General features: G+C 46.5%; 1 long non-coding RNA gene across 1 annotated transcript; it reads right to left on the bottom strand.

Moving 5' to 3' along the window:
- Positions 1-5,050: 5,050 nt before the first annotated feature.
- On the bottom strand, positions 5,051-26,326 carry LOC138784710 (uncharacterized). The gene is made up of 4 exons (XR_011361914.1): positions 26,118-26,326; positions 24,768-24,902; positions 12,149-12,220; positions 5,051-5,186 (listed from the first exon to the last, which is right to left on the bottom strand). It is a non-coding gene; the product is annotated as an uncharacterized lncRNA (long non-coding RNA).
- Between the last annotated feature and the right edge of the window lie 349 nt (positions 26,327-26,675).

Genomic DNA, 26,675 nt, shown 5'->3' with positions numbered 1-26,675 from the left:
AAATGATGTTAACAATAGTTTTGTGCAAATCATTTAGTATAGTATTACTATATTAACCACGGGCAGGAATGACAAGAAGGAATCATGGGCAGGAATCACAGAGAGCTGGGACCACACGCAATGGAAAGCATGCAGAGGCTCCAGGGCAGGGCAGGGTAGGGTAGGGTCAGGGAGGGTCAGGGCAGGGCTTGAATTTATAGGGAGGTGTTAGGTGCACACAACCAATCAGGGACACACTGTCCCTTTAAATTACAGGAGAGCATCGCGTGCACCCCAGGGGACAGGAGTGCGCAAGCCAACAGTGGTGAGTGTGGACACGGGCCGCCACTGCGACAATAAGGCGGTTTGTTTACAGAGGTGGCCAGTCGGCTGTGTGTGGAGGAGCGAGCAGGATCGCAGCACGCAGTTAGAGGAGAGCAGGGAGATATCAGAGCGATATACGGATAGGATAGGAGAGCTGATTGTGAGTAATTTTTTTGTTGTAGCTGCCAACCAAGTGTCCACTTTACCAAGTAGGAATTCACTGGGACCAGTGAAGATATAGGGGGGGATTTATCAAACATGGTGTAAAGTGAAACTGGCTCAGTTGCCCCTAGCAACCAGATTCCACCTTTCATTTTCCGAAGAGTCTGTGAGGAATGAAAGGTGAAATCTGATTGGTTGCTAGGGGCAACTGGGCCTGTTTTACTTTACACCATGTTTGATAAATCTCCCCCATTGTCCATATTATTCACTCACTGGGCACTGTAAACTCCTATTGAGCTAGACCAATTTACTGGGAACAGTGAATGGAGAGTGCACCTTGGACAGAAAGCACTGTGTCAGACTGGAAAGAATAAACCACTTCCTGCTTCCTGCAGCTGATAAGTACTGGACTCAAAATTTTTTTATAGAAATAAGTTACAAACCTCTGGCTCTTTCTGATACTAGTTGATTAAAAAAAAAAAACACACTTTTTGGTGAGTGTGCGCCTTACATAGCCATTGGTCGCACTCACCTCCTCCTGTTCTAAAATTCATTAGTTAAGTGAGCGTGCCAAAGTCAGCGCTCGCTCTCCACACTTACTATGTTATACAAGGTGAATTTCAATAGTGAACTGAGTGTGTGCCTTACATAATCAGTGGTTGCACTCCACTCCTACTGTGTTCTAAAAATTCATTTTCATTACTTAAAGGGGTTGTCCAGCAAAAAGTTTTTTCTTTTAAATCAACTGGTGTCAGAAAGTTACAGATTTTTATTTACTTCTATTTATTTCAAATAAATAAATCTCAAGTCTTCCCATACTTATAAGCTGCTGTATGTCCTGCAGGAAATGTTTTATTTACATTCAGTGACAGTGCTCTCTGCTGACTTCTCTGGCCGAGACAGGAACTGTCCTGAGCAGGAGAGGTTTTCTATGGGGATTTGCTACTGCTCTGGACAGTTCCTGACATGGACAGAGATGTCAGCAGAGAGCACTGTGTCAGAATGTAAATTAAACAACACTTTCTACACAATATATAGTAGCTAATAAGTATGGGAAGACTTGAGATTTTTAAAAGGAGTAACTTATCTATATACCTATATATACCTATAAATCTATATACCTTTCTGACACCAGATGATATGAAAGAAAAAATAATTGCCTTTAATTGAGCGTGCACCTTACATAATCTTACATAATCAGTGTTTGCACTCCTACTAATTTGTTTTCATTAGTGAATGGAGCATTGCTTAAAGTAGAGGAATAATTTATTGGGGACTTGGAGGGAGGCTACAATTTTCCCAGGGGTCATGGTTCTCCCAGTCTGGTAGTGACACTCCATATGTTGCCACATGGAAGTTGTGCTGTGATTTCAACCTAAACCCCAACCCACTTTCTGCTTGCAGATGTTTCAGTTGACGAAATTGTCTCTTCCGTCACCTGCATGGAAGAACTGCCACACCGCTGAGCACAGTCAGTGGTTCTTCCGAGGTGGCACACTGCTGAGTTCCGCAAGACTAGTGTTGGTCGAACTGTTCGAGAAAAGTTAAAGGACAACTCCTGCTCTAAGGAAAAAAAAACAAAAACCAATGAGAAACATAGCTTTTATACTTATCATCCCCCCTGAGCTGTCACTGTTTGAATTTCCCACCGTCTGTGTACCTTCTGATTTCTAGTCTTGTTCTTCATTTCTTCCTTGCTTCCTGGTTTCAGCTTCCCATGATGCACTTTGGCTGCTGTGACAAGCCAGCCCCCTGCTGTGACACTGCAAGTGCCTGCCCCTCCATTCACTACAACTCCCATCATACACTACACATGACCCCCTCTCTGGCTCTCTTCAGTCAGGCTGCTATATACACACACTGAAGCTGCACACACATACTTTCACTTCACTGTAGTGTACATTCTGCAGGATTAGGTCAGGGCAGCAGGGGAGAGATAAGACGGGGTCTGTGTAGCTGACATGCCGGGAGTGAGGAGAAAGATAAGCAAGTTACATGACTCACTCACTCACTGAGTCTACTCGGCAGCAGGAGGGAGTATGGGGGAGGGGGTCCTGTAGCTGGTTATGTGCCGGAAGTCAGTCACTAGTCATTATTGAGTTGCAGAATATCAGATGGCTTACAGTTGCTCAGCCAGTGGGAGCTGAGCAAGCTGAGTCACCTTACCAGGCAGGGGAGGGGGTGGCTGGTGTAACAGGACCTAGAGCAGCCCTACTGTTGATGACACATCGTCACTAGAAGGAGCTGAGAGAGCAGCCTGGTGACGACAGTAATTAGGTATGAAGGAGTTTCTTACACTTCCTGGTGGGGGGTGGAGGGGGGAAAAGATAGGGAAGGAGGACATACAGATGATTGAAGTATATTACAGTGTTAAATAACTTTGTAATGTGCTTCAATTACTGGAAAAAAGTTTTTCATGGGAGTTGTGCTTTAAGTTCGAGTTGAACATCTCGATTTTCTCAAACTCGAACCAAACATTTTACTGTTTGTTCAAGTTAGCCAATCAGTGCAGAGCAGAAACGTCATTTCTGAGGTGTAGGGTCTCATTGGCTGCTCATTGCACATGACCATCCCATAAAAAAAGTCACTGTGCTCTGATTTGGGCGCCATTTTCTCCTCATTCCTCATGCTGTGTGGATGGCAATCTCAGTGTACCATCGTCTGCCTGCATGCTGCCATTTCTATTAATCACTGTGCTGCGTTCTGGCCGCCATTGTCTCCTCACTCACTCACTCACTGAGCTGTACAGACGGTTATCACAGTGTATCATCTGACTGCATGCAGCCATTTAGAGTAGTCCCCATGAAGCTTTCTGGACGCCATTGTCTCCTCATTGTCTTTTCTGTACAGACAGATATCTGACAGATAGGCAGTGACATAAATGCCCTATTCCATGGGCCTACAGTGAGGAGTAAACGAGCGCTATTAGCGCTCGTTTGCTCCTCATTCCCCGCTTACTGGCGCTGCCAGATCGCTGCTATCCTGGTCTTTTGTCTTTCAACATGTTTGAAAGACAAACAATGCAACGATCAGCCAACATGAACGATGTCGGATGATCGTTGCCTTTTATTCCACTGGACGATTATTGGCCATAACGTCCGATATCGGCCGAATATCGTTCCGTGGAATAGGGCCTTTAGTGATATTACAGAGATTAATGGGGTGTTCATCAAGGTTACACTAGCATATTTGCAACAAGCATTTTCCTGTCCATAGACACCATTGCAGCCACAGCAATACGTATCTTTGGAATTGCAGGCTGCATATTGGATTTTCCAATTCATACATAGTGCCCAAAAGTGCTCACTGCTCACATCTGTTATACATTAACTAAATGTACACCTCATTTGTGTATATGCATTTGTTAAGTTATTACAGCTCTATTCCTATAAGCTGAAAAACATCCTCTGTCCGTCAGGAAAAATATGAAATAGTAGACGTCTGTTTTACAGTTATGAAATATACATCTCGTTTGTATACGTGCATTTGTTTAGTTATTACTAGAGATAAGCGAGTAGTGAAATATTCGACTTCGAGAATTCAAATCGAATAGGCACTGATATTTGACTGATATTTTTTGCGAAGTGTTACATACATGATTCCAATGTGCGTCCGCAGAACAGGAACAGTATGTATGATGTGCCTTTTTCTGGGCTACTGGAACAATATGTATCACATGCCTTTTACTGGGCTACTGAAACAGTATATATCAAGTGCCCTTAGTGGGCTACTGGAACAATATGTATAACATGCCCTTAGTGGTGTTAAACAGGGACACTGTAAGTCACTTGTACACACAGGGTACTGGAATGAATACACCTGATGATGCTGATGCTGTTGTTATATCATCTATTTCTTAGCACTGAGAAGTGCTTTGGATGCAGAGAGGACTTTTTCGCTGTATCTTAGCCCTGAAAAGGACTTTTGGGTTCTGTAGTAAGCCTGCCTAACCAAAATGCTACTAAAACCTATCTCTCTGCACCTATTTCCCTAACCTATCTCCCTGCTGCAAGATCTTTCCCTGGCTAGGTTGAAAGCTCATCTGTGGTCGAGACGGGGGCCAAGTATTTAAGATTCGAGGTCATGTGGTTCAGCTATCCAATGAGGGTAGACGCCGTTTTCGCGCTGCCTGCGTACTCCCAGGGTCCCTCACGGCTTCCCTGCATGGTCACTGGATTAAAAAAAGCGGCAACTGCGATGGGAGGGCTTTCGAATGTTTCCCGCATATTCGCCTCACTACTCGATTGAATTTGAATCTTTGAAATACCGGAATATTCGATCGAATACCTACTCGATCGAATCGTATTCGCTCATCTCTAGTTATTACAGCTCTATTCCTATAAGCTGAACTGTGAACTGTGCAATATTAGACTCCTCCACACCTACAGCCCTCCAACTGGTACTGTAGGATTAAATGATTATTAACATGTGCTTGGATGATTTGGGCATGTGAGAAAAATAGGTTGCATGGTAGATGATAAAAAGGAATGGAAAAAATAAAGACAAACACTGCATACATAAATAACATTTTTATGAACAATAAAAATAGAATTTTTAAGAAAAGTAAAAAAAAAATTAACTCTGCCTTTGGCGTCGCCTTGCCAACATTGCCTGCATTTCTGCAAGCTCAAGTTGCAGGCTTCTCAGCAAGTGACTAGCTGCATAAAGCCAGGTGGACATGCGCCGTCATGCTGCCTCCTATTCAAAGTCTGTGGGTATTTCTGTTGAAGTACAAAAAAGTTAAATAATTAGTATGAAAAACTAAAATTTTTTCAACCCTTTCACTGCCTTGATTAAAGGGGTAGTGCGGCGCTATTCACTAAATAACACACATTACAAAGTTATACAACTTTGTAATGTATGTTATGTTAGTAAATGAACCCCTTCCCCATGTCCCCCCCCCCCACGCTAGACCCGGAAGTGTAGTGCTCTATACTCACCTGATTCGTGTCGACCCACGTCCGCCATCTTGTGACAATGATGTCATCTTCGGGAGGCCAGCCAGACCGCACCAGCCCTCCTCTGCGGCGTCATCAGCTGCTCAGCCGCGATTGGCTGAGCACAGTTATGCTCAGCTAATCGCCGACTGAGCAGCTGATGATGCGGCAGAGGGGGGCCGGCACGAGGGACGGTGGGAGTGGTTCGGCCGGCCTCCCGCAGATGACATCATTGTCACAAGATGGCGGACGGGGGTCGACACGAATCAGGTGAGTATAGAGCACTACACTTCCGGGTCTAGTGTGGGTGGGGGGAAACACGGGGAAGGGGGCCATTCACATACATCTAGTCTAGGTACAAAAATGGTGCGTGGCTAATCCATAAATGTTAGCGCTGCCCAAAAGACTCCAAATAGAGGCTGAATAAAGTAAAAATATTTATTAAAAGTGCACAATATTTACGCGTTTCGAGGAACAGAGGTCCTCCTCATCAGAATGCATTCACATACATAACATACATTACAAGGCTATGTTCACACAACGTACAACTACGGCCGTAGTTCCCGCCGCAATACTACGGCCGTAGTTTTGCAGGGCGGAAAAATGCCTATTGATGAATGGGATCCCGGCCGGAGCGTACACACATCGTATACGCTCTGGCCAAGAGCCCATGCGGGCCGCAAAAAACTGACATGTCATTCAATGAATTCCGGCCGCAGAAAGACCTGTCAGTTCACACAGTGAAGTGAGCGGCTCCGTCCGCTCGCTTCACTCTGCGCTATGGTAAGCTCTGATGCGGGCGCATGCTGATGCGCCTGAATCAGAGTTCCGCGGCCGGACGGATCATCCAGCCATCACTTAAGTACCGGTCGGGATGATCCGGGCAGAGACCGACCGTTCCATGACCCGGCTGGGGTGACGGAACGGCCGGTCTCTAACGGTGTGTGAACATAGCCCAAAGTTGTATAACTTTGTAATGTGTATTACTTAGTGAATAATTTTGAAACGCCGCACTACCCCTTTAACTTGCTCTTCGTGTGGGCTTTATATAGAAATGTACAAACATAGAAGATTGTCATCAGAAAAAGACCACTGGACCCATCTAGAGTGCCCTATTAGTATTTCCCTTTTTATTATCTTAGGTTAGATATATGTATACACCAGGCAGGCTATTGTAGATTTACTAACTACATCTGATGAAAGTTTCCTCAAAGGATCTACTATTCTTTCCGTAAAGTAATCTTTTCTCATGTTGCTTCTGATCTTTCGCCCAACTAACCTCTTGTTCTTGAGTTCAGTTGTTTCCTAAAAACACTTCCCTCTTGAACCTCATTTACTTCTTTAACCCCTTAGTGACCGCCATGCTGCCTTTACAGGGCGGTCACTAAAGGGCTTTATTCCGATGCGTACGCCTTTTAACGGCGGGCGCATCAGAATAAATTACCGCCCGCTGCAGGATGGGTGATCAGCGGTCAGTGTGACCGCTGACACCCTCCTGTAACTGCCCGGAGCAGTTTACCCCGTTAAATGCCGCTGTCAAACCATGACAGCGGCATCTAACGGGTCCCGGTGGATCCCGGACGGCGCCGTGGGTCACTTACTCGATCGCGATGTCCCGCGGCGCCGTCCGGGGTCCCAATGTCGCCATGGTGGTCCCGGGGTCCTAATGAAGGTCCCCGGGGTCACCATGGAGATGCCTCATGCTGACAGGGGTGGCTGTGGCTATTGCCTGTCAGCATGAGGCATGATACAATACATTGCAGTACATCAGGTACTGCAATGTATTGTATCAGTGATCAAAGTATTTTACACTAGTGTACAGTAATGTACACTAGTGTAAAAGTAAAAAAAAGTGAAAAAAAATGTGCACCAAACACAGCCCCCCCAGCCCCCCCAATAATAAAGATGCATTACATTCCCTATACCCAATAAAACGTGACATAAAAGTGATCAAAAACACAAATTCTATACATATTTGGTATCGCCACGTCCGTAACGACCCAATCTATAAAACTATATCAATAATTATATCGCACAACACACGCTGTAAAAAAAAAATAAAAAAACAGTACCAGAATAGCTGTATTTTATCAATCCACTTTAGAAAATACATCATAAAAGAGATCAAAAAGTGATATACATATAAAACTTGGTATCAATAGAAACTACAGATCTTCCCGCAATAAATAAGCCCAAAACCAGCTCTGTCGCGCAAAAGATGAGAACGCTATGGATCTTGAAATGCGGCAACAGTTTTTGTGGGTTTTTGGTAGGAAGATAGTTTCTATTGAGCCAAAGTGATAATAGTTAAAAAAACCTATACAAATGTGGTATCGCCGTAACCGTAGTGACCCAGAGAATACATGTATTATGTTATTAGTGACCGCCGATACAGATTTTTACGGCGATCACTAATGGGCTCTATTCTGCTGCCATCAGCTCTTTATGGCAATGGTGCAGAATAGTGCAGCGGCGCCGGTAATGCCCGCAGCCCCCTCCTCTCAGCTACCGGAGGTAGCGGAGGGGTTGGGGCAGAGTTTGGGGTCAGTCCCGACAAGTCCCCTCACCGGCGATCGCCGTTATTACCAGTATAACGGTGGCCACCGGTAACAGTCATTGCCAGCGCAGCTGAACGCTTTCATCTCTTCTTACCGTGAATCCACAGTGAGAGGAGATGAGAACATGTCCCCCCCTGTCCCCAGAATTAACCCTAGTAACCTGGTCACTGACCCTCCCCTCCCAGGGCGGCCATCTGATCCAAGATGGCCGCCGCCATCTCTGTGAACAGACTCTGTTCACAGTGATGGATTCCTAAAAATGATCAAAGCTTCATTCTGTCCACCACCGGAGGTGGCGGAGAGCATGGGGCAATGATCAGTGACCACCCGGTGTGGTCCCAGTACAAGTGATCAGTGGTATATACTATATACCACTGATCGCTTGTTCCAAATGGTGCCGGCACTTTTTTACGCCTGTCACCAAAGTCAAGTGCCCTGGATTACCCGTAACCACCCTGGATTACTTGTAACCACCCCAGATTACCTGTAACCACCCCAGATTACCTGTAACCACCCCAGATTGCCCGTCACCACCCCAGATTGCCCGTAACCACCCCAGATTGCCCGTAACCACCCCAGATTGCCTGAAACCACCCTAGATTGCCTGTAATCTCCCCAGATTGTCCGTAATCTCCCCAGATTGCCCGTATCAACCCCAGATTGCCCGTATCCACCCCAGATAGCCCATAACCATCCTAGACAGCCCATAACCATCCCAGACAGCCCATAACCACCCCAGATTGCCCGTCACCACCCCAGATTGCCCGTCACCACCCCAGATTGCCTGTCACTACCCCAGATTGCCCGTAATCTCCCCAGATTGCCCGTAATCTCCCCAGATTGCCCGTATCCCCCCCAGATAGCCCATAACCATTCCAGACAGCCCGTAACCACCACAGATTGCCCGTAACTTCCTCAGATTGCCACAGACTGCCTGTAACTACCCCAAATTGCATGTAACCACCCCAGATTGCTCGCAACCAGCCCAGATTGCTCGCAACCAGCCCAGATTGCTCGTCACCACCCCAGATTTCCCGTCACCACCCCAGATTGCCCGTTGCAACCCCAGATAGTCAGTGAACACCACCAGATTGCCCGTCACCACCCCAGATAGCCAGTGAACACCCCCAGATTGCCCACCACCACCCCAGATAGCCAGTAACCACCCCTAGATAGCCAGTAAACACCCCAAGATTGCCCATAACCACCCCATATAGCCAGTAAACACCCCATAACCACCCCATACAGCCAGTTAACACCCCCAGATTGCCCGTAACCACCCCAGATTGCCTGTGACCACCCCAGATTGACCGTAACCACCCCAGATTGACCGTAACCACCCCAGATTATCACAGACTTCTCGTAACCACCCCAGATTGCCCATAACCCCACCAGATTGCCTGTTGCCACCTCAGATAGCCAGTAAACACCCCGAGATTGTCCATTACCACCCCAGATAACCAGTAAACACCCACATATTGCCTGTAACTAAAATGACACTCCTTCTCTTCTGAGCCCTGCTGTGTGCCCATACAGTGGTTTATGCCCACATATGGGGTACCGTTGTACTCTGGAGAACCTCTGTTACAAATTTAGGGGTGCTTTTTCTCCCCTGTTCCTAGTGAAATTGAGAAATTTCAAACCAAACAAACATGTTATTGGAAAAATTATTTTTTTTTTCATTTTTACGGTCTAGTTTTGAATACTTTCCTCCAATACCTGTGGGGTCAAAATGCTCACCACACCCCAAGATGAATTCCTTGAGGGGTGTACTTTCCAAAATGGGGTGACTTTTGGGGGGGTTCTATTCTGTAGACATTACAGGGGCACTGCAAACACACCTGGCTCTCAGAAACTTCTTCAGAAAAATCATGCACTGAAAATGCTAATTGGCGCTCCCTTCCTTCTGAGGCCTTCTGTGTGCCCACACAGTGGTTTATGCCCACATATGGGGAACCGTTCTACTCAGGAGTACCTGCGTTACATATATTGGGGTGAGTTTTCTCCCCTGTTCCTCGTGAAATTGAGAAATTTGAAACTAAACAAACATGTTATTGGAAAAATTCTATTTTTTCAGTTTTACTGTCTTCTTTTGAATTCTTTCCTCTAATACCTGTAGGGTCAAAATGGTCACCAAACCCCAAGATGAATTCTTTGAGGGGTGCACTTTCCAAAATGGGGTGACTTTTGAGGGGTTCTATTCTGCTGACACTACAGGGGCTCTGCAAACGCACCTGGCGCTCAGAAACTTCTTCAGAAAAATCATGCACTGAAAATGCTAATTGCCGCTCCCTTCCTTCTGAGGCCCGCTGTGTGCCCAAACAGTGGTTTATACCCATATATGGGGTACCGTTCTACTCAGGAGAACCTGCGTTACATATATTGGGGTGAGTTTTCTCCCATGTTCCTCGTGAAATTGAGAAATTTCAAACTAAACAAACATATTATTGGAAAAATTCAATTTTTTCATTTTTACTGTCTTTTTTTTGAATACTTTCCTCTAATACCTGTGGGGTCAAAATGGTCACCACACCCCAAGATGTATTCTTTGAGGGGTGCACTTTCCTAAATGGGGTGACTTTTGGAGAAGGGTTATTCTGCTGACACTACAGGGGCTTTGCAAACGCACCTGGAGCTCAGAAACTTCTTCAGCAATATCTGAACTGGAAATGCTAATTGCCGCTCCTTCCCTTCTGAGCCCCGCTGTGTGCCCACACAGTGGTTTATGCCCACATTTGGTGTACCGTTCTACTCAGGAGAACCTGCGTTACAAAATTTGGGGTGCATTTTCTCTCATGTTTATTATGAAAATGAGATACTTTAATCTTAACAAATATATTATTGGAAAATTTCTATTTTCCATTTTTTTCCGGCCTAATTGTGAATACTTTCCTCCAGCCCCTGTAGGGTTAAAATGCTCATTATACCCCTAGATTAATTCCTTAAGGTGTCTAGTTTCCAAAATGTGGTCACTTATGGGGGTTTCCAGTATACAAGCCTCCTAAATCAACTTAAAAAAAGAACTGGTCCCTAAAAAAATCAGTTTTGGAAATTTCATGAAAATTTTATAATTTGCTGATACATTTCTAGGCCCCGTAACACCCTAAAAAAGTGAAATATGTTTACAAAATGAAGCCAGAATAAAGAGGACATATTGATAATGTGACTTACTAACTAATTTTTGTCATGTGCCTTTTTTTTTTAGAAGCAAAGAATTTCAAAGTTCGTAAAGTGCAAAATTTTCAAAATTTTCATTATATTATGACGTTTTTCACAAAAAACACACAAGACAGTGACCAAATTTTGCCACTAAAATAAAGTATCATATGTTACGAAAAAACGATCTCAGAATCGCTAGCATACGTTAAAGCATCACTGAGCTATAAGCGCATAAAGTGAGACAGGTCAGATTTTAAAAATGAGCTTCGTCATTAAGGCCCAAACAGGCTTGGTCCCTAAGGGGTTAACATATATAAAGATTTCATATCAGTCTCCTCCTTTCTCTTCTTTCCTTCACATCCTTAATTCTTTCCTGGTAGGTGTTATGCCTGACACCCTCCACCTTTGTCTTTAGACCCGTTCTATTTTATCAATATCCTTGTTTAGGTGAGTTCTCAAGAACTGGGTAAAGTATTCCAGATGTGGTCTCACTAGAGCTCTAAACAGTGTAATCACAATCTTCCTACTCCTACTGGTTAAAGGGGTACTCCGGGCAGGGGGTTATTTTTAGGGTATGGCCGAGGAAGGGATGGAAATAGAGGCCGCCGGTCAATTACCTCCCCGGTTGCATCGCCGGGTCCCGGATCGTGCTGCCCCGTTCTCCCGCTCGGCTCAGCTCAGCTATTCAGCGGCCAAGGCGGGACTCCACTCCGATCGCTGAATGGCTGAGCTGCCTTGAGATGTCACGTCTCAAGCTACAGCTCAGACCAGGAAGCGGCGGCTGGACGGGAGAACGGGGCGGCACGGTAAGTTAAAGGTGACCTCTATTTCCACCCCTTCCCCGGCCATACCCTAAAACTAACTCCCGCACGGAGTACCCCTTTAAGCCGCATGGCAGTATGCGATGTGATGAGGCAGACACCTTCAGTTTAGAATGTCCGTTAAAAGAAGGAGGACGTAAATGAATGTGTCAATGATCCCTAGTGCTTGGACATATATAAGTTTGAAGGATTAGGGGTTTGTTCATACCGGACACAGGTAATGGCTGATCTTGGAGTGGCCCAGGTGAAAATTCCCCTAGAGACTCCATGACGGTTGCAGCTGAAAAATAAAACAAAACAAATTAGCATATGTAAAAAACTAATATCCTGTAATCCCATCTATTACATTATTGGCATTAGTGGAATCAAATTATTATTATCCCAAATAATACATACACCTGTTACCAGCCTCATTCTCTTCCCTCATGTTTCGCTGAGTATAACTTTCACCTATTGTTTTCTGACCTCCATAATGGTGTACGATTGGAATTCCTAATATGGTCGTGCAGGGCAGTTTCTAGGTCATTTTGGCGGATTTGAAAAAAGCGCCCCCCCCCCCCCCAATTATAGGTTCAGATAAAAATATATACAGTATATATACTGTATATTTAGGGTCCTCCTGTGGCGTCTCTACCACTTCCCTGCGCTGACCACCGCCCCTTCTGTAGTGAACTCGTATCAGCGGTGACGGCATGCTCAGCTAATCACTGGTGGCATGGAGGTCCCATCTCAGTAAGTGATTAGTTGAGCGTGCCGTCACGGCTGATATGAGTTCACCACTTATTATGCTTCTTATTCCTATTACTGCAGCAAAATATCAAATGTTTTTAAGTGCCGAACAACCCCTTTAAACCCCATTACCCGATGTCAGCAAATTAAGCCCCCCCCCCCCCGCAATCTCCATGTGTGCAGTTATCCCCTCAGCATCCCTCATGTGTGCAGTTACCCCCCCAGCATCCCTCATGTGTGCAGTTACCCCCCCAGCATCCCTCATGTGTACAGTTACTCCAAACATCCCCCATGTGTGCAGTTACCCCCCCAGCATCCCCCATGTGTGCAGTTACCCCCCCCCAGCATCCCCATGTGTGCAGTTACCCCTCTCCCAGCATCCCCCCATGTGTGAAGTTACCCCCCCAGCATCCCCATGTGTGCAGTTACCCCCCCAGCATCCCTCATGTGTGCAGTTACTTCCCCCAGCATCCCCATGTGTGCAGTTACCCCCCTCCCAGAATCCCCCATGTGTGAAATTACCCCCCCAGCATCCCCATGTGTGCAGTTATCCCCCCAGCATCCCTCATATGTGCAGTTACTTCCCCCAGCATCCCCCATGTGTGCAGTTACCCCCCCAGCATCCCTCATGTGTGCAGTTACCCCCAGGGGCGTAGCTAAAGGCTGATGGGCCCTGGTGCAAAATTTTAGCTTGGGGCCCCCCCATCTCCCCCCGATCAGGCAAAGTCCTATCTAACGTTATATCCAATTACTCTAATGTGCCACCATGTTCTAATGCCCTGTCACTGCCTCCACCTCATGTACTGCACTACTGCCCCCTATAAATAATGGATTGTACTGTGTCATTGTCTAATCATTGTATTCCAATCTTTGACTCTACAGCTGAAAAACTACAACTCTCATCATGAACTGCCAGTTGGAAACGATGGGGGTTGTAGTGCTGCAACCTGAAGAGCCACATGCTGCAAAACTACAACTCCCATTATAAACTGTCAGCAGGGCATGATGAAGTTTGAACTTCTGCAACCTGGAGAAGTCACCTGATATCACCTGCAGTCCTATGTAACACCACAGATAACAGTGATATCCCTCTGAGTACAGATAATGTAGTAGTCACCTGCAGTCCTATGTAACACCACAGATAACAGTGATATCTCTCTGAGTACAGATAATGTAGTAGATGTCACCTGCAGTCCTATGTAACACCACAGATAACACAGTGATATCTCTGAGTACAGATCATGTAGTAGATGTCCCCTGCAGTCCTATGTAACACCACAGATAACGCAGTGATATCTCTGAGTACAGATAATGTAGATGCAGCACAAGCTGGAGCTCAACGCGGTAAAGATACGGCCATAGGACATAGCTTGGGCCGCCAAGGCAGATGTCTGGAGGAGGGGGCGCTGGTACTTGCTGTCATCTGATTAGGTAAGAGGCCCAATCAGATGACAGCATGTGCCAGCGGGTGCAGCGGGACAGATTAGTGCAGTGCTTCCCAACCTTTTCCACCTCGGGGCGCCCCTACTAAATGATGTTCTACAAAATAAGAAAACCGTCATACAGTGACTCACCGGTGATGTCTTCTTTGATCTGAGGCGTCACTTTCCCTTTTCCTCTCCATCCGGCCGAGACCTCCATGATGATTCCTTCCAGATACGTTTCATCCCCTTAGAACCTGCGAGACAAACAATTTAGGCTCTGCACATTTCTAGCAACTTCCTTCCCTTCCTCCCTCCTGTAGGCTCCCATAGTAACTGCACTGTGTGGTGTAATGTGCAGTAAAGTGAGTAGGAATGTGGGATGCCCCCTGTATGTAGGATTCCCTGCTGTGCCCCCATGAGCTAATAATGGCCCCAGAGGTGCCCCCATACAATAATAATGCCCCCAGAGGTGCCCCCATACAATAATAATGCCCCCAGAGGTGCCCTCATGAGCTAATTATGCCCCCAGAGGTGCCCCCATGAACAAAAAATGGCCCCAGAGGTGCCCCCATGAGCTAATAATGCCCCCAGAGGTGCCCTCATGAGCTAATAATGTCCCCAGAGGTGCCCCCATGGACTAATAATGCCCCAGAGGTGCCCCCATGAACTAATAATGCCCCCAGAGGTGCCCCCATCAACTAATAATGCCCCCAGAGGTGCCCCCATATACTAATAATGCCCCCAGAGGTGCCCCCATTAGCTAATAATGCCCCCAGAGTTGCCCCCATCAACTAATAATGCCCCCAGAGGTGCCCCCATGAGCTAATAATGCCCCCAGAGGTGGCCCCCATGAACTAATAACGCCCACAGAGTTGCCCCCATGAACTAATAATGCCCCCAGAGGTGCCCCCATACAATAATAATGCCCCCAGAGGTGCCCCCAAGAACTAATAATGCCCCCAGAGGTGCCCCCATACAATAATAATGCCCTCAGAGGTGCCCCCATATACTAATAATGCCCCCAGAGGTGCCCCTAAAAAAACAAACATCCTACTCACCTAATCGGCGCTGTGTAGCTGCAGGCAGCAGCTCTCCTCCTCCTCTTCGGGCTCCATCTTGCGAGCCGCAGGGACGGGACTTCCGGCAGGCGTGATGACGTCACATCATCACGCCTGTCACGTCCCGACCTCCCATAGGCTGCTGGTATGAAGTGCCGGCAGCCTATGGGAGAGAATACAGGAGGAGGACGCTGACAGGTCCTTCTCCTGTATTCTGATCGCTTTGATGTTCCGCCCGCTCACTGTGCGGGCGGAACATCAAAGCGATCTGTGCATCCCGAGAAGTTGCACGGCCGCAGCTTCTCGGGATGCTTAAAGTGACAGTGTCACAAGTGGCAAGGGGGGGCCGTGCGGGCCCCCCTAGCGTAGGGGCCCGGTCGCCATGGCGACCCCGGCGACCCCTATAGCTACGCCACTGGTTACCCCCCCAGCATCCCCCATGTGTGCAGTTACCTCCCCCCAGCATCCCTCATGTGTGCAGTTACCCCCCCCCAGCATCCCCATGTGTGCAGTTATCCCCCCAGCATCCCCCATGTGTGCAGTTACCCCCAGCATCCTCTATGTGTGCAGTTACCCCCCCCCTCACATCCCCCTTTGTGTGCAGTTACCTTCAGCATCCCCCATGTGTGCAGTTACCTCCCCCAGCATCCCTCATGTGTGCAGTTACCCCCCCCAGCATCCCCCATGTGTGCAGTTACCCCCCCAGCATGCCTCATGTGTGCAGTTACCCCCCAGCATCCCCATGTGTGCAGTCTCCCCCAGTATCCCCCATGTGTGCAGTTACCCATGTGTGCAGTTACCCCCCCAGCATCCCCATGTGTGCAGTTACCCCCCCCCAGCATCCCCCATGTGTGCAGTTACCCCCCCAGCATGCCTCATGTGTGCAGTTACCCCCCCCCCAGCATCCCCATGTGTGCAATCCCCCCAGTATCCCCCATGTGTGCAGTTACCCATGTGTGCAGTTACCCCCCCAGCATCCCCATGTGTGCAGTTACCCCCCCAGCATCCGCCATGTGTGCAGTTACCCCCCCAGCATCCGCCATGTGTGCAGTTACCCCCCTGCATCCCCCATGTGTGCAGTTACCCCCCCCCAGCATCCCCCATGTGTGCAGTTACCCCCCCCCCCCCGAGCATCCCCCATGTGTGCAGTTAAGCCCATCCACGCAGGCCTGTATTTGTAGTTTATGCCCCCCTCCCCATACGGTGACCTCTATCATACTGATTACAGGATCCTGGGAAAGCTGGGTGATCCTGATCATACTAAGTATAGGATGCTTGGAAAACTGGATGACCCCATTATACTGCCTACAAGATGCTGGGAAAGCTGGGTGACCTCCCTACCCTTCCCCAATGTAACCTTCAGGACCTAGTGAACAGTATACAGTATAACAGTGAGCATTATATACCCCTCTGCATATATGGGCTCCAGGCCCTGAACAGTAGGTTGAACCTGATGGACTCTTGTCTTCTTTCAACCTTATTTACTATGTTACTATGTAGTACATGGAGTGGGGGTGGTTATATTGTATCAGGACCCCCCTGTACACTGCTCACTAGGGCCTGGATAGTACAAGAAGAGGTGTGTGTGTGTGGGGGATACTGTATACTTTTCAGGGACTAGTAGATGACACCCCCCCCGCCCAGACAAAGAGGCTCCGCCCCCACGACTTTGGCTCTGCCCCCTTCAACCGTGAGAGGGGGGAGGGGCTTTTCCGTACCTAAAACATGCAGGGCAGTCCTCCTCCCCTCCAGGCCCAGGCAGTGGTGCAGGAAGGGGGCAGTCTGTCTTCTCTTCCCCTGGCAGTAGGCTGCCCTTACAGCTCCGTGCTTCATCCTGAAGTGTGGAGCTGACTGAGGTGAGCACTCCTAACCCCTACCACATTGCCCCCCCCCCCCCGCGACCTTGGCCACGCCCAACTTTTTTTTGCTGCTGTTATTATGCTCTGATTATGCCGCCCCCTAACTGCTAGCACGGTACTAGAAACGGCCCTGTGGTTGTGTCTTGAGGGTCACATGGGCAATGTATGGACCATAACCAGATGTTACTACATGTCCAGCTTGACCAATCCACTTGGAGCTTTGCCAGAATACCATTTTTGGGATATAAGTTGTACTAGGTGTAACCATATGTGGTCATCAAAATATATATATATTCACGTCCAAAAGGGTATATAAGGCGAGGGATTTAGGTGGTTGGGGGGGATGCTCAATATACCATCTACAAAACTCCATCCTCACTGGACATCTGAGACTCTTCTACCCCCACCTCAGGAATTCACCTCCAGGTGTCGTTTGTTGTTCAGGCTAATATTACTGCCATTAGGGTCTACTGTATCACTTGAGGTGGTGTGGAAGGGTCTGGGCTCCTTGCTGGAGATGGTGTCCTCTATGGTGCAGCAGCTATCCCCCCCCCCCCCCCCAAAAAAAAGGCATTATATTTATCTTTAATCAACTTTAGCACTGCTGATGGTGAATCGTTTGGGCTGAAATCCTATTCCTATTCCGTTTCTACTCTACTGATCACTGAAAAATTGTGTGTGTGTATGTATATATGCTTCTGGGGCTTTTCAGAGTATAAAGCACTTGTCATGTGGGGAGGGAATAGGGGAAAACATTTTTTCGGCGCACCACTCCTTTAACCCCTTAAAGACAAAGCCAATTTAGATTTTTTCACTTCCGTTTTTTCCTGCTTGTGCTTAAAAGGCCATAGCAGTTGCATTTTTTTTTTTTTACCTAGAACCCCATATGAGCCCACATTTTTTGTGCACTAATTGTACTTTGCAATAACAGGCTAAACTAGATTTGCATTTCCAGGAAAATACATAGTGCTTGAAAAGAGCGCCCCTTTACCAGTGACTTCCATTTAACTTTAATCCTGGGTGCCGTCCCTTTAAGAGCGACTTGGGTCCCATCCCTTTAAGAGCAACTTGGTTCCCGTCCCTTTAGGAGTGACATGGGTCCCTTTAGGAGCTCTTGAAAGGACCCATTTTGCTCTTAAAGGGACATATTTTGCTCTTAAAGGGACCCAGGTCGCTCTTAAAGGGACCAATTTCACTCTTAAAGGGACCCATTTTGCACTTAAAGGGACATATTTTGCTCTTAAAGGGACCCAGGTCGCTCTTAAAGGGACATATTTCTCTCTTAATGGGACCAATTTTGCTCTTAAAGGGACCCAGGTCGCTCTTAAAGGGACATATTTCGCTCTTAAAGGGACCCAGGTCGCTCTTAAAGGGACCCGGGACGCTCTTAAAGGGACCCGATTCGCTAAAGGGACATATTTCGCTCTTAAAGGGACCCAGGTCGCTCTTAAAGGGACATATTTCGCTCTTAAAGGGACCCAGGTCGCTCTTAAAGGGACCCGGGACGCTCTTAAAGGGACCCGATTCGCTAAAGGGACATATTTCGCTCTTAAAGGGACCCAGGTCGCTCTTAAAAGGACCCATTTTGCTCTTAAAGGGACATATTTTGCTCTTAAAGGGACATATTTTGCTCTTAAAGGGACCCAGGTCGCTCTTAAAGGGACCCAGGTCGCTCTTAAAGGGACCCAGGTCGCTCTTAAAGGGACCCAGGTCGCTCTTAAAGGGACCCGGGTCGCTCTTAAAGGGACCCGGGTCGCTCTTAAAGGGACCCGGGTCGCTCTTAAAGGGACCCGGGTCGCTCTTAAAGGGACCCGGGTCGCTCTTAAAGGGACCCGGGTCGCTCTTAAAGGGACCCGGGTCGCTCTTAAAGGGACCCGGGTCGCTCTTAAAGGGACCCGGGTCGCTCTTAAAGGGACCCGGGTCGCTCTTAAAGGGACCCGGGACGCTCTTAAAGGGACCCGGGACGCTCTTAAAGGGACCCGGGACGCTCTTAAAGGGACCCGGGACGCTCTTAAAGGGACCCGGGACGCTCTTAAAGGGACCCATTTCGCTCTTAAAGGGACCCGATTCGCTAAAGGGACATATTTCGCTCTTAAAGGGACCCAGGTCGCTCTTAAAAGGACCCATTTTGCTCTTAAAGGGACATATTTCGCTCCTAAAACGGACATATTTTGCTCTTAAAGGGACCCAGGTCGCTCTTAAAGGGACCCATTTTGCTCTTAAAGGGACCCAGGTCGCTCTTAAAGGGACCCATTTTGCTCTTAAAGGGACCAATTTCACGCTTAAAGGGACATATTTCGCTCTTAAAAGGGACCCAGGTCGCTCTTAAAGGGACATATTTCGCTCTTAAAGGGACCCAGGTCGCTCTTAAATGGACCAATTTTTACTCTTAAAGGGACCAATTTTGCTCTTAAAGGGTCCCATTTTGCTCTTAAAGGGACATATTTCGCTCTTAAAGGGACATATTTTGCTCTTAAAGGGACATATTTCACTCTTAAAGGGACATATTTTGCTCTTAAAGGGACCCAGGTCGCTCTTAAAGGGACCCATTTTGCTCTTAAAGGGACCCAGATTGCTCTTAAAGGGACCCATTTTGCTCTTAAAGGGACCCATTTTGCTCTTAAAGGGACATATTTTGCTCTTAACCCTTTGAGGACCAGGCCCAAAATGACCCAGTGGACCACGCAAATTTTGATCTTAGTGTTTCCGTTTTTCCCTCCTCCCCTTCTAAGAGCTCTAGCACTCTCAGTTTTCTATCTACAAGCCATGTAAGGGCTTATTTGTTACAGGAATAGTGGTACTTTGTAATGGCGTCAATCATTTTACCATAACATGTATGATGGAATTCCAAATATATTATTTATGAAGATATAAATTGGTGAAATCGCAAAATAGAATGCAATATGGTAACGTTTGGGGGGTTCCTGTGTCTACGTAATGCACTATATGGTAATAGCGACATGATACTATTATTCTATAGGTCAGTCCGAACACAACCATATGCAGATTACACAGATTCTCTAATGTTATATATTTTTTTTTTAAAAATGAAATCCTTTTTTTTGGCAATTAATTATAAATAAAATGGGACTATTGTGACGCTTATAACGGTTTTATTTTTTCACCTACGGGGCTGTATGGGGTGTCATTTTTTCCGCCATGATCTCTAGTTTTTATTAATACCATATTTCTGAAGATCGGACGTTTTGATCACTTTTTATTAATTTTTTTTATATATAATGTAACATAAAATCGGTAATCCGCGCACTTTTTTCCCTCTTTCCGTGTACGCCGTTTACCGTTCGCAATGACGCTTGTTATATTTTAATTGATCGGACAATTACGCACGCTACGGTATATTATATGTTTATTTGTTTATTTATTTTTATATGTTTTATTTATATAATGGGAAAGGGGGGTGATTTCAACTTTTATTGGGGGAGGGGTTTTGGGGTAGTGTAATAGTGTTTTGAACTTTTTTTTTTTTACACATTTGAAGTCCCTTTGGGGGACTTTTACATAGATTAGTTTGATTTCTACACTGATGAATGCTATGCCATAGGCATAGCATTGATCAGTGTTATCGGCGATCTGCTCATTGAGCCTGCCTGTGCAGGCTTAGTGTAGCAGATCGCCGATCGGACCGCACGGAGGCAGGTGAGAGACCTTCGGCGGCCCGTTTTACCGATCGGGACCCCCGCAGTCACACTGCAGGGGTCCCGATCGGTAAGTGACAGGGGACTCCCCCTGTCACTTACACTTAAACGCCGCAGTCGCAGTGTGTCATTGCCGGTGATGTCCCAACTGCTGATTGCAGCCAGCCTCCACCTGCTATGAAGCACCCTCCGCTCCGGAGCACGCTTCATAGCGGGAGAAACACCCAGGGCGTACAGTTACGCCCTAGGTCGTCTGGGGACAGACTTCCATGGTGTAACTATACGCCCTGGGTCGTCTAGGGGTTAAAGGGACATATTTCGCTCTTGAAGGGACATATTTCGCTCTTAAAGGGACCCAGGTAACTCTTAAAAGGACCCATTTTGCTCTTAAAGGGACATATTTAGCTCTTAAAGGGACATATTTAGCTCTTAATGGGACATATTTAGCTCTTAATGGGACCCAGGTCGCTCTTAAAGGGACCCATTTCGCTCTTAAAGGGACCCAGGTCGCTCTTAAAGGGACCCAGGTCGCTCTTAAAGGGACCCAGGTCGCTCTTAAAGGGACCCAGGTCGCTCTTAAAGGGACCCAGGTCCCTCTAGCGACATGGGTCCCTTTTAAGAGCGACATGGTTCCCATACCTTTTTGGAGTGACTTGAGTCCCTTTTAAGAGCGACATGGCTCCCGTCCCTTTAAGAGAGACTTGGGTCCCTTTAAGAGCGACTTGCGTTCCTTTAAGGGCGATCTGAGTACTTATAATGGTAAAGATCAGTGCTTAGCGAGTGCATGACGAGACCTTAGAGTTCCTATTCGCTGCTATATTTCAGCTATTTGCATATGTGGCTGTCAGCGGTTAGAGTGTGGCCATTATTTGCAATGGGCCATTATTTTCTATGGGAAATTCGGGGTCTTTAAACGTAAATTTCTTAGAGGGAGGAGGGAGGAGGGAAGAGGGAGGAGGGAAGAGGGAAGAGGGAGGAGGGAGGAGGGAGGAGGGAAGAGGCTAGATCGGAAGAGTGAGGAGGGAGGAGGGAGGAGGGAGGAGGGAGGAGGGAGGAGGGGGGAGGATTTTTGTTTTTACGCCGTTCGCCCTGGGGTAAAACTGACTAGTTATATATGTTCCTCAAGCCGTTACGATTACAACGACATGTAACATGTATAACTTTTCTTTTATCTGATGGCCTGTAAAAAATTCAAACCATTGTTAACATAATTATGTTCCTTAAAATCGCTCCATTCCCAGGCTTATAGCGCTTTTATCCTTTAGTCTATGGGGCTGTGTGAGGTGTCATTTTTTTGCGCCATGATGTTTTCATTCTAACAGTATCTTGATTGCACATATGCGACTTTTTGATCTCTTTTTATTACAACTTTTCTGCATTTGATGCGACCAAAAATGCACTTTCCACTTTTTTAACGCTTACGCTGTTTTCCGTGCGAGATCAGGAATGAAATAAATTAATAATTTGGGCGATTACGCACTGCAACTTGAGCTTGCAGAAATGCAGGCAATGCTGGCAAGGCAATGCCAAAGGCAGAGTTAATTTTTTTTCTTCAAGGGGTTGGCCACTTTATAGTAAAATGATTCAGTGTACAGTATTGGTAACTGTACTGTCTTTACTAACAGAGGCTCCCTGTGTACCTCATACAGCTAAAATCAGACTCCCCTCCTCCAGGCTGTACTGCCCTGCTCTTAGGTCTTCCTGTCCATAAAATGGCCGACATGGAGGAGCCCCCCCCCCAGTGTCCACCACTGAGCCTGTATAGGCCTATGGAGGACACAGGGGGCGTTGCATGGTCACATGCTCCTCCATGTTGGCCATCTTATGGACAGAAGCAGAACAGAGCAGGGCAGCCCAGCTTGGAGGAGGGGAGTCTGATATTAGCTCCATGACAGTCCTGTCCAACTCTGGCCCGTGGTGCCATTATGTTTAGCCCACCATGGTTTTTCATTGCTGTGTTAAATTTGGCCCACCTGACGTTGCAGCAGATTATAATATCAGTGGTCTGTAGAGCTGCTTGACCCACCCAAATTATAATTATAGTTTTTAGCCCATGGCCTAGAAGTATCTCAGTAGTGCCCCAACGCTGGCAATGTGGTGAAGATATCGCACGCATCCCCCGATGGGCGCCTCCTGCAGCCTCTGGAGCCGCAGGAAGGGTGAGTCCAAGCTAAGGGGGCAGTCATGAACAACTACAGTAGGGGCTGGCTACTATTTTAGGACTGGCTTCTACATAAGAGACTGTTGGGGAGGGCTGGCTACTATATAAGACTACTGGAGAGGGCTGACTACTATAAAAAAAAACTATTGAGGTGGGCTGACTACTATATAAGAGACTATTTTAGGGATTGGCTTCTATATAAGACACAATTGGGGATGGCTGGCTACTATATAAGACACTATTGGGAGGACTGGCTACTATATAAGACACTATTGGGAGGGCTGGGTACTATATAAGACACTATTAGGAGGGCTGGCTACTATATTGGGCACCTAGGAGGGCTGGCTACTATATAAGACACTATTGGGTGGGCTGGCTACTATATAAGACACTATTGGGGGCTGGTTACTATTTGGGACACTATCGGGAGGGCTGCCTACTATGTAGGTCTCTAATAGTAGGCATGGCTAGTATGTGGGGTTGCTTCTTAATGGGGCACAATTATGGGGTTACCTACTGCTTGAGGGATATAATGGGTAACTTTCATGTTGGAAAATTACTTTAGGATAGGCAGTGCCAGGAACGCCGCATGCTGCTCTGACAGTGCCAGAAACGCTGCATGCAATCTTCATTAAATATTATGGTTGGCCCGCGACTTTGTCCAATTTTAATCTATGACCGATCTAATCGATCTTTGCTGTGTATATACACAGCATTGATCTCTATGAGAGATCAGTGCTGTCTATATACAAGTCCCCCAGGGGGGCTTCTAGTTACAGTAAAAAAAAAAGTAAAAAAAAAAGTGTTTTTATTAATAAAAAATCCCCTCCCCTAATAAAAGTCCAAATCACCCCCCTTTTCCCATTTTATAAATATAAATTAATAAATAAATAAACATATTTAGTATCGCCGCGCGCGTAATCGCCCGAACTATTAATTAATCACATTCCTGATCTCGCACGGTAAACGGCGTCAGCGCAAAAAAATTCCAAAGTGCAAAATTGCGCATTTTTGGTCGCATCAAATCCAGAAAAAATTTTATAAAAAAGTCAAATATGCGCAATCAAGGTAACGATAGAAAGAACACATCATGGCGCAAAAACTGACACCTCACACAGCCCCATAGACCAAAGGATAAAAGCGCTATAAGCCTGGGAATGGAGCGATTTTAAGGAACGTATATTTGTTAACAATGGTTTGAATTTTTTACAGGCCATCCGATACAATATAAGTTATACATGTTATATATCATAGTAATCGTAACGACTTGAGGAACATGCATAACAAGTCAGTTTTACCATAGGACGGACGGCGTAAATGCAAAACTCCCCGAAATCAAAACAAATTCGTTTTTTTTTCAATTTGACAGCGCAAATGATTTTTTTCCGGTTTCGCAGCATATGTTATGGAAAAATAATGCCTGTCATTGCAAAGTACAATTGGTTTCACAAAAAATAAGCGCTCATATACGTCTCTAGATGAAAAAATGCAAGCGCTATGGACTTTTAAACTTAAAATGGAATAAGCAAAAGCGCAAAAACGAAAATAGGCTTTGCCCTTAAGGGGTTAATCCACTACCAATCAAATCACCCCAATAGGAGAAAAGGAAAAAAAAAAAATCTAAACCAGATGGTATCTACATCAATTCATCAATTTTATTGTATTAATAAAAAAAAAACACATACAACATTTAAAAACAAGACCTGGGGATGCGGGGGACCAGGTTGCTGGGACAGGTTGTTGAAGTGACAATGCATCCATCTAAATACTATAGTAGAGCATATGTAAACATTACTACAGCATAAGGTGCAAATAAATAAAGTGAAAGTGCTTGCTGCTACAATACGCTGCTCAGAACAGTGCATATACAAGCAAGTAAATCAGTATGCAGCTTACTATTACTGGTATGTACTATAAGTCCCAGTCCGCTTGTCACCCACCTCACACTCCAACGCCGTTTCGCACCGCTTCGTCAGAGAGTCATGAAAAAGGCACAGAGAAGGGATGTGGCCATGGTGCTGCTGCTGTAATGATGGAGCTCTTGCTGTTGTAGGGAGCGGATGTGGGATCTGTGCCTGCAACAATAGAAAATATAACTCCTTCCTCTAATGCAAGCAGGCAGCAGGGATTACAGCGTCACTTTATAGGCCCCAATATTGGCCAGCAAATGGTGAGTCAAGATCAAGATCAAGTGTATGTTTTTGTTGATTTCATGGCACTCCACAGGCCTCCACAGGGTTGTCTTCCATCTGTTCTTGTGAAATCACTGACCCCACTGCCTCAACCCCTTGCAAATCTTTTAAACACTGTGAGCCCCAGGGGATGGAGCAATTACTATTGCTCTTTGAGGATTCTGCTCCCTTAGATTTAGTGTTCCTTGCAGCTGATCCAGTTGAACACCTGCAATGCACTAAAGCCCAACCACTTAGGGCTCGTTCACACAGAGCAAAAGCAACTGAATTTCTGCGCTGAAATTTCAGCCGTTAAAATAGGTGCAGAGCTAATTTCCATTGTGTTGAATGGAAATTCTGCTCTGCAGTTCACACAGTGGAATTTCCGCACTGAACTAATCCGCTAGCGGAAGCCTATACAAACCAATGGGGCTCTAATTTTCTGTTTCAGCGCGGAATACGCGCGTATTCAGCGCGGAATACAAGGGTAATACAAGCGGAAATTACGCGCTGAATCAGCGCGGAAATGGGGAAAAAAGGGGGGGAAGAGGATTCTAGTATATATTCTGGTATAGTCTAGTTTACTCGCCAAATACTCGCTGAATTTCAGCGCTGAATGCATGCGGATTCAGCGCGGATTCCTCGAGTATTCCGCGCTGAATTTGTCAAGAGCTGATTACGAGCTGAACACTTTCCTAGCTGAATACGCAGGGATTCTGCTTGCATTCTGCTTATATTCTGCTCTGAATTCAGCGTCAGTTGATTTCAGGCGGAAATATTTCCTCGCCTAATCCGCCCCTTTTGCTCTGTGTGAACGTAGCCTTATAGAGGATGATAACGGGGTAAGAGTAGTGCAAATGGGCAGGGGACAGGCACCTGACGTGTCAGACCATGATGAAACACAACTGCCAGATGATGACACATTCAGCTGTGTGGAGACAGTCATGGAGGACAATGTTAAGGATTGGGTGGAAAATGACCTGAGGGGTGAACATGAAGTGCTACACACCACATGGACTGGAGGGCTTGACACTCCAGAGAAAGAGGTCAGCCAAACCGAGAAACAGAACAGAAGAGGGAGCAGGGGCAAAATTCCAGCAGAAGGCCTGTGGCTAGTACCTCGACTGGTTGTGGCAAACGCGCCAAGGGATAGAGTGCATACAGTTCATAGAAACTCTGCAGCTTGACATTTTTTTCTATGAAATGGGTAAGGACAAGACACAGGTCGTTTGCATGCTGTGCCACCAGGTCCTTAGCCGAGGTGTTAATGTTATAACCTCAAAACCTCAAACATGCTAGAGCAATGATTCCTCCAACCACAAACACACGGGTGTGAGGGCGCAGGTCCAACAAAAAAATAAAACTAAAAAATATGGGGGAGATTTATCAAACATGGTGTAAAGTGAAACTGGCTCAGTTGCCCCTAGCAACCAATCAGATTCCACCTTTCATTTTCCAAAGAGTCTGTGAATAATGAAAAGTGGAATCTGATTGGTTGCTAGGGGCAACTGAGCCAGTTTCACTTTACACCATGTTTGATAAATCTCCCCCATATGTATAAAATTTATTAAAAGACTCAAAGCGTTTCGGAACCGCTCCAGTTCCTTTCTCAAGAGTCTGATGACATGCTAGGGCACCTGAATGCCAAGCCTGAGCTGCAGTGCATCAGACACCAGG

The sequence above is a fragment of the Dendropsophus ebraccatus genome, chromosome 2 (assembly GCF_027789765.1).
Source record: "Dendropsophus ebraccatus isolate aDenEbr1 chromosome 2, aDenEbr1.pat, whole genome shotgun sequence".
NCBI lineage: Eukaryota > Metazoa > Chordata > Amphibia > Anura > Hylidae > Dendropsophus > Dendropsophus ebraccatus.
This window is presented reverse-complemented; position numbering and strand designations above follow the sequence as displayed.